The following is an 8616-nucleotide window of genomic DNA, read 5'->3' on the forward strand; positions in this document are numbered from 1 at the left end:
GGGGTTCAGGCAGAGCCTGGCTGAGACCCTTGGTGCCATGGTTTGGTTAGTCAGGAGGTGCTGGGGGACAGCTTGGACTTGCTGAGCTCTGAGGTCTTTTCCACCCTTATTGATTCCATGATTCCATCTCTAGCTAACCTTTGAGGCTGCCCAGGCCCTGGCCCAGCCTTCCCCTTCCCTCTCTGCTGCCAGGGAGCTGCTGGAGCGTGGCTGGCGCTGAGCTGCTGGCGCTGGGCTCCGGGCAGCTCAGGCTGGTCCTGCTGGGGCCAGGCAGATGGCAGGCAGGGCAGGTCACACCCTGCAGAGCAGCCTGGAGAAAGCCACCCTGAGAAGCTTTTGTTGTGCTGCCTTAGAAGCTTCTCTTTCAGGTTGGGCAGCTCCAGGGTGCTGAGAGATGTCTGGGAGCAGGAGCAGCCCCGGGGGTGATGTCTGAGCCTCCTTGGGGTGGCTTAGGGAGCCCTGCCCCTGCTCTGGCTGGATGTGGGCAGCCAAGACCCTGGTGGTCTCTACAAGTGATGCTTCCTACCTGGTAAAACACCACAGGGGTTCTCATTCTCCAGCATTTGTGTCCATCTGGGAGGTGGTAAGCTCAGGGACATGGTTTAGTGGTGGCCTTGGTGGGTTAATGAATCACAGAATCATCCCAGAGGGGCTTAGGTTGGAAGGGACCTTCGAGGTCATCTGCTCCAACTTGTAGCAGCAGGATGAGGAGCAATGGTCTGGAAGTGGAGCAGAGGAGAGTTAGGTTGGACATCAGGAGGGGGTGTCCAGAGAAGGGCAACCAAGCTGGGGAGGGGTCTGGGGCATAGCCCTGGGAGGAGAGGCTGAGGGAGCTGGGGTTGCTTAGCCTGCAGCAGAGGAGGCTCAGGGGAGACCTCATTGCTCTTTACAACTGCCTGAAGGGAGGTTGGAGCCAGGTGGGGGCTGGGCTCTTCTCCCAGGCAAGCAGCACCAGAACAAGAGGACACAGTCTCAAGCTGTGCCAGGGGAGGTTTAGGCTGGAGGGGAGGAGAAAGTTCTTCCCAGCCAGAGAGATTGGCCCTGGGGCTGTGCTGCCCAGGGAGGTGGTGGAGTCCCCATCCCTGGAGGAGTTCAAGAGGGGCTTGGATGTGGCCCTTGGAGCCATGGTTTGGTTGCCAGGAGGTGTTGGGTGATAGGTTGGACTTGATGATCCCTGATTGATCACCCTTATTGATCCTGTGATTCTGCACAGTGAGGGTGGGGAGACACTGGAGCAGGCTGCCTGGGCTCCCAGCCCTGGAGACATGCAAGGTCAGACTTCTCAGGCAGCCTGCTCCAGGTGGAGAGATCCCTGCTGGCTGCAGGGGACAGGATGAGCTTTGAAGGTCCCTTCCAGCTCAGTGCATTCTGTGGCTCTGTGACAAAGCTGCAGGCTCAGACCTCAGCTGAAGGACTTCCCAGCACTCACCCAACCCAAACCTGGCTCCTCGCCCTCTATGTGTTGCTCTCTGCTCTCAGCTGCCCCATGCCCACAGAGGCACTTCCCTGGAAGCAGAGAGGTGGTTTAGGCTCCACCCCTGGAGACATTCAAGCTCAGCCTTGCTGTGGCCCTGGGCAGCCTGCTCCAGTTTAAGATGTCCCTGCTGCCTGCAGGGGGGTTGGGACAAGATGACCTTTGAGGCTCCCTCCCAGCCCAGTGCCATCTGTGAATCTTGGAGATCTTTCCCAGCCTTCATGGCTCTGTGAGTTCCACAAAAGCCTGGGCTCAGAGCTTGCAGCTTGGAAGCCTTCAGTGGTGAACAAACACAGAGCAGAGCCCCACAAAGCAGGGAACAAAAAGGAGAAGAACCCTTGCCAGGCTGGGCAGAGGGGCAGAGGCCAAGGGCAGGAGATTGAACACAGCCAAGTGCCAGGGGCTGCACTTTGGCCACAGCAACCCCAGGCAGTGCCACAGGCTGGGGGCAGAGTGGCTGAGAGCAGCCAGGCAGAGAGGGACCTGGGGGCAGTGGGGGAGAGCAGCTGAACAGGAGCCAGCAGTGTGCCCAGGGGGGCAAGAAGGCCAAGGGCAGCCTGGCCTGCAGCAGGCAGAGTGTGGCCAGCAGCAGCAGGGAGCTCATCCTGCCCTGTGCTCAGCACTGCTGAGGCCACAGCTGGAGTCCTGTGGCCAGCTCTGGGCTCCTCAGGTCAGGAAAGAGGTTGAGCTGCTGGAAGGTGTCCAGAGAAGGGCAACAAAGCTGGGGAGGGGTCTGGGGCACAGCCCTGGGAGGAGAGGCTGAGGGAGCTGGGGTTGCTTAGCCTGCAGCAGAGGAGGCTCAGGGGAGACCTTCTTGCTCTCTGCAACTGCCTGAAGGGAGGTTGGAGCCAGGTGGGGCTGGGCTCTTCTGCCAGGCAAGCAGCAGCAGAACAAGAGGACACAGTCTCAAGCTGTGCCAGGGGAGGGTTAGGCTGGAGGGGAGGAAGAAATTCTTCCCAGCCAGAGAGATTGGCCCTGGGGATGTGCTGCCCAGGGAGGTGGTGGAGTCCCCATCTCTGGAGGTGTTTAGGAAGAACCTGGCTGAGGCCCTTGGTGCCATGGTTGAGTTGATCAGATGGTGCTGGGGGAGAGGTTGGACTTGGTGATCTCAAAGGTCTCTTCCAACCTGGTTAATTCTCTTCTCTTCTCTTCTCTTCTCTTCTCTTCTCTTCTCTTCTCTTCTCTTCTCTTCTCTTCTCTTCTCTTCTCTTCTCTTCTCTTCTCTTCTCTTCTCTTCTCTTCTCTTCTCTTCTCTTCTCTTCTCTTCTCTTCTCTTCTCCTCTCCTCTCTTCTCCTCTCCTCTCTTCTCCTCTCCTCTCTTCTCCTCTCTTCTCTTCTCCTCTCTTCTCTTCTCCTCTCTTCTCTTCTCCTCTCTTCTCTTCTCCTCCATGCCACTCCATTCCATTCCATTCCATTGCATCCCATCCCATCCCATCCCACTCCATTCCACTCCATTCCATTCCAAGATGGGGAAATAAAAGCTGAAGCACCACGATGGGCAGGGGAAGGAGGTGATGGATACAGCAGGGTGCCATGGGGAGGGAGAAACCCAATGCCCCCCAGCTGGGTGCATAATTCATGTGCCCATTAGCTATTGATGAGCTGTGCCTTTGTATCAAGTCTCCCCACGTCCTTGTAACAACTTGAGGCCTTTCTGCAGAGCATCACCCTCCTGGGTGTCCCTGTGCCACTTGCCATGCTAACATGATTCTTGATATGTCCCCAGCCCTCGTTAGCACCATTCAGCTGCAGGAGTAATTAATGAGGTTCCCCCATCCCTGCCCTGTAACCCTAACCTCTGGGGAACACCCACAGAGGCACTGCCACCTCCTAGGGGTGAGGCCCAAGCCTGGCTTTTGGGGGAGGGGGATGGGGGCTTGAAGGATGAGGCAGGTCTTGGAGGCTTCCCTGTGAGCTGGGTTAAAGGGCAGCTGATGGCTTGGACTTGGTGATCTTTGAGGTCTTTTCCAGCCTCATTGCTTCCATGGCTTGGGCAAGGCCATGGGCACAGCATCACAGAACCATTCAGGTTGGAAGGGAGCCTGAGGACCACCCTGCTCTGCAAGGGTCAGCACTAAACCATAGCCCCTCGAGCACCACATCCAAACCCCCTCCAAACACCTCCAGGGGTGGTGACTCCACCACCTCCCTGGGCAGCTCATTCCAATCCCTGACCTCTCTTTTTCCTGCTGGCCTTCTGTGATGGTTTTAGGCTATGCCCACCACAACCCACAGCCCCCCACAGCCCCCCACACCTTCCCAGTGGCAGCTTGAGGCCATTGCCTCTTGTTCTATCACTAATTACTTGGGAGAAGAGACCAGCACCAACCTCTCCACAACCTCCTCTCAGGTAGCTGTAGAGAGGTCTCCCCTCAGCCTCCTCTCCTCCCAACCAAACAGCCCCAGCTCCCTCGGTTGCTCCTCATCAGATTCATTCTCCAGGCCCTTCACAGCTTCCTTGTCCTAGTGGGGTTGGACTTGATGATCTTCAAAGGTCCCTTTCAACCCCTGGCAGCCTATGATCCTATACCTGTTCTTCCCTCACCTGCTGTCCATGCTCACTGCAGGACTGGACCAGAGAAGGGCAACCAAGCTGGGGAGGGGTCTGGGGCACAGCCCTGGGAGGAGAGGCTGAGGGAGCTGGGGTTGCTTAGCCTGCAGGAGAGGAGGCTCAGGGGAGACCTTCTTGCTCTCTGCAACTGCCTGCAGGGAGGTTGGAGCCAGGTGGGGGTTGGGCTCTTCTGCCAGGCAGCCAGCACCAGAACAAGAGGACACAGCCTCCAGCTGTGCCAGGGGAGGGTTAGGCTGGGTGAGAAAGAAGTTCTTCATGGAAAGAGAGATTGGCCCTTGGGATGTGCTGCCCAGGGAGGTGGTGGAGTCCCCATCCCTGGAGGTGTTTAGGAAGAGCCTGGATGAGGCCCTTGGTGCCATGGTTGAGTTGATCAGATGGTGCTGGGGGAGAGGTTGGACTTGATCTCTCCTCTCCTCTCCTCTCCTCTCCTCTCCTCTCCTCTCCTCTCCTCTCCTCTCCTCTCCTCTCCTCTCCTCTCCTCTCCTCTCCTCTCCTCTCCTCTCCTCTCCGAACCTCTCCTCTCCGAACCTCTCCTCTCCGAACCTCTCCTCTCCTCTCCGAACCTCTCCTCTCCTCCCCTCCCCTCCCCGCCCCGCCCCTCCCCTCCCCTCCCCTCCCCTCCCCTCCCCCTCCGTCCCCTCCCCTCCCCTCTCCGCTCCCCTCCTCTTCCCTCCTCTCCCCTCCCGTCCCCTCCCCCTCCCCTCCCCTCCCCTCCCCTCCTCTCCCTCTCCTCTCCTCTCCTCTCCTCTCCTCTCCTCTCCTCTCCTCTCCTCTCCTCTCCTCTCCTCTCCTCTCCTCTCCTCTCCTCTCCTCTCCTCTCCTCTCCTCTCCTCTCCTCTCCTCTCCTCTCCTCTCCTCTCCTCTCCTCTCCTCTCCTCTCCTCTCCTCTCCTCTCCCCTCCCCTCCCCTCCCCTCCCCTCCCCTCCCCTGTTTCCTTTGTACAGTGCTGACCAGGACACCGTACCTTGGCCTTGGAAGGATCCATCAGAGCAGCTGAAGTCTCCAACAGCTGCTTCTGGATGTCTCAGGGGTCAAAGTGAGTCACTGCTGATGGGAAGAGCCTTCTGTGGCCTCGTGGTGCATCACCTCTGCCCTGGCACTGCCTGATGCTGCTTCTCAGAGCTGAGTGCCAGGCTTTGAGCTTTCCCACAGGCTGGGATGCTCAGAATCTCCTGGAGAACCCCTTGATGGGCTCCCAGCATCTCTCTGGGACAGGTAAAAGGCCACAAGTCAACCAGACCCCAAAGTACTGGCCTTAGGCACTGCACAGGGAAGGGCAGGGGTGCCTCTTGTTCAGGCAGCAGTGTGCCTTGGTGGGACCAAGAGACTGGACCCCAGCCCTCACCTGGGAAGGGGATTGCTGCTGGGCTCTTTAGTGCCTTGTAGTCTTCAGTCAGGGCCTGCTGCCAGGTGGGAAGCTCTGAATGGGAAGGGGACTCCCTCAGCCCATGGGGCATGGAGCAAGGATGGGGGCACAGCTATCAGTTGAAGGAGATCAGCTCAGAAGCTGAGCTCTTGGGGGCACAACCCTCACTTGGGGCTGGTTTGGGTACTCCTCACCCCACATTTACATTTCCCATGGAGCAATGATAGGGACAAAGCTGTTATCTGAGGGTGGGCAGCTCAGAAGCTGAGCTCTTGGGGCCACAACCCTCACTTGGGGCTGGTTTGGGTACTCCTCACTGCATGTTCACGTTGCCCATGGAGCAGTGATGGGGACAAAGCCCTCAGCTGAGGGTGGGCAGCTCAGAAGCTGAGCTCTTGGGGGCACAACCCTCACTTGGGGCTGGTTGGGTGTCCCTCAGCCCATGTTTACACTGCCCATGGAGCAGTGATGAGAACAAAGCTGTCAGCTGAGGTGGGCAGCTCAGAAGCTGAGCTCTTGGGGCCACAGCCCTCACTTGGGGCTGGTTTGGGTACTCCTCACTGCATGTTCACGTTGCCCATGGAACAGTGATGAGGACAAAGCCCTCAGCTGAGGGTGGGCAGCTCAGAAGCTGAGCTCTTGTGGCCACAGCCCTCACTTGGGGCTGGTTTGGGTACTCCTCACTGCATGTTCACGTTGCCCAAGGAACAGTGATGGGGACAAAGCCCTCAGCTGAGGGTGGGCAGCTCAGAAGCTGAGCTCTTGTGGCCACAGCCCTCACTTGGGGCTGGTTTGGGTATTCCTCACTGCATGTTCACATTGCCCATGGAGTAGTGATGGGGACAAAGCCCTCAGCAGAGGGTGGGCAGCTCAGAAGCTGAGCTCTTGGGGCCACAGCCCTCACTTGGGGCTGCTTGCTGGCGAGTTTGGCTTTGCTGGGGGCAGTGGCTCCCCCCAGGGTGTGAGCATGCAGCGGAGCCCTGCGTGCAGCAGCCCTGCTTCTTCCCTGGGTTTCCTTTAAGCCAAGGACAGCAAGGCCAGGTAGGGTTTCACAGGGGTGTTGGATTTCTGAATCTGAGTCTTTCCTGAGACAAACTCTTTCTAATCCTTCCCTGTGTGTCAGAGGCAGAGTAAGCAGCGGCCCCGGAGGGAACCACCCAGGATCCTCTGCTGGCTTGAGGAAGGGCTGGAGTCCAGGCTGGCTGCAAGGGGGCTGCAGGTGAGTGACTGGCCTTCAACTTCATTTCCTGTGCCCAGGGAGGTCTGTGCAGCACTGGTGATCTAGTGGCAATAGAACTGAGCCCAGCACCCCGTGGAAAAGGTCCCATTCCCCCCCAAGCCCCTGCTTTTCTTTGGCCTGATCAGCAGGAGGATGTGGAGCAGTCACCTGCTTGAGAAGGTTTCCATTCACCTCTGCCTTGGGCTCCAAGCTGGGCTGCTGATCCAGGAGTTTTTGGGGGCTGAAGCCAGGCAGATCCCCTCTGTGCTTTGAGCACTTGCAGCCTTTGTTTCCCTTCCAAGCCTTCAATAAAGTCCTTCCTTTTGGCTGTGAGCCTTCAAACGGCTTCTGTGAGCCTTCCATTAGCCAACCATCAGCTGCCAGCAAGCTGCTGTGGTGGAGCCCTGGGCCAGGGAGGTGGAAGGCATCGAAATGCACCTGAGGAAACATTAGTTTGGCTTCAGCCTGAGCCGTGAAGGACCGTGGGGGGGTGAAAGAATTCATCAGCCTGTCTGCCAGGCTGGAATCTGTGGCTGCCAAGCAGCCACTTAAACCCCAGCAGAGCATCCAGGGGTGGATTCAGTAGGGGGGGAGGGGAGAGGATGAGAGGGAGAAGTGGACAGCACCCAGCTCAGGCTGTAGGGATCAGAGTTTAATGGACTCTTGCTTCTGAGGCTGGCTTGGTGTCACCTGGAGAGAGCAAAAGGATGCTTTGGGTTGCTCCCGGGGGGACCGAGTGTGGGAATTCCCTCTGGGCAGCGCTCCTCCCCGTGAGACTCAGCAGCTGTGGGGAGGGTTAATGGCAAGGCTGGGGCACAACCTGCTTCTGCTCCCAGTGGATTCCACTCGGTTTGCATTTTAGGGGTGAAGGACAAGAGGTTTTTTCCTTAGGCTGTGGTCCCTGGTGGTGCTGGGGCCGTGCAGGAGCACAGCTGGAGCGGTCCCGGCGCCGGGGCAGCGCCGCTGCAGCACTCCCACTCTGAACATTTCCATCCCCCCAGGGGCTTCCACTCTGAGCATTTCCATCCCCCAAGGGCTGGTCAAAAAGAAAAGCAGGGGGCTGGGGCTAAAGGTTGGCTGGAAGAGCACAGAAAGGGTCCCATGAGACTTTTGGAGGGCAGGGTCGGGCTGTTCAAGCCAGCATCAGCCCGGAGTGACTCCGCGGGACTTGATTCCTGTTCGCTAGGTGCTGAGTTTCGTGGTCTGAGGGGAGGGCAGGCTCTGCAGGCACTGTGGAGATGTCCCCAGCAGCAAAGCCTCACCCCAGAAAACCTTCATTGTTAATGGGAGAAGAGGGGGGAGGGAAGTGGTTGCGTTGCTGATTCCCCGAGCAGCCCAGTTCAGCTTCCTCAGCTGAACCTTTGCAGCTCCTCCAACCCCGGAGGGGCTGAAAGCTGCGACTCTTACAGCCCAGATCGTGTGTCTGTGTCCCCTGAATCATTTCCCAGTACATCCCAAGATGAAATCCAGCTGGGAAGAAAACCACAGCTCCGCCGTGCTCACCAAAGTGCTGCCCTGGGCAGGGAGAGGGGCACCAGGACACCCCAACCCCGGGGGAGCTGCGCAGCCCTCTGGGCTCTGCTGCCGTGGGGCTCGGCTGTAGCTGCTTCCAAAGGTCGTGGGAAGGAGATTGGGAAATTGCTCTGAGGCAAAGAGCAGCTCCAAAGCACCATCGGCTCCAGCTGGGTGAGAGGAACCAGGGGCTGCCAGGGGAAGATGACCCCAAGGGACAAAGCTTTTCGCTTTGGCTGAGCTGTGAGATCTCCTTTGCCCCAGAGCTGGGGGTGGGGAGGTGGGGAGGTGACTTTCCAGACCTGAGTTCCCAGGATGTGCTTTGCTGTGCCCTGTTCCCTCTTCTCTTCTCTTCTCTTCTCTTCTCTTCTCTTCTCTTCTCTTCTCTTCTCTTCTCTTCTCTTCTCTTCTCTTCTCTTCTCTTCTCTTCTCTTCTCTTCTCTTCTCTTCTCTTCTCTTCTCTTCTCTTCTCT

Source organism: Dryobates pubescens, chromosome 35, assembly GCF_014839835.1.
Source record: "Dryobates pubescens isolate bDryPub1 chromosome 35, bDryPub1.pri, whole genome shotgun sequence".
NCBI lineage: Eukaryota > Metazoa > Chordata > Aves > Piciformes > Picidae > Dryobates > Dryobates pubescens.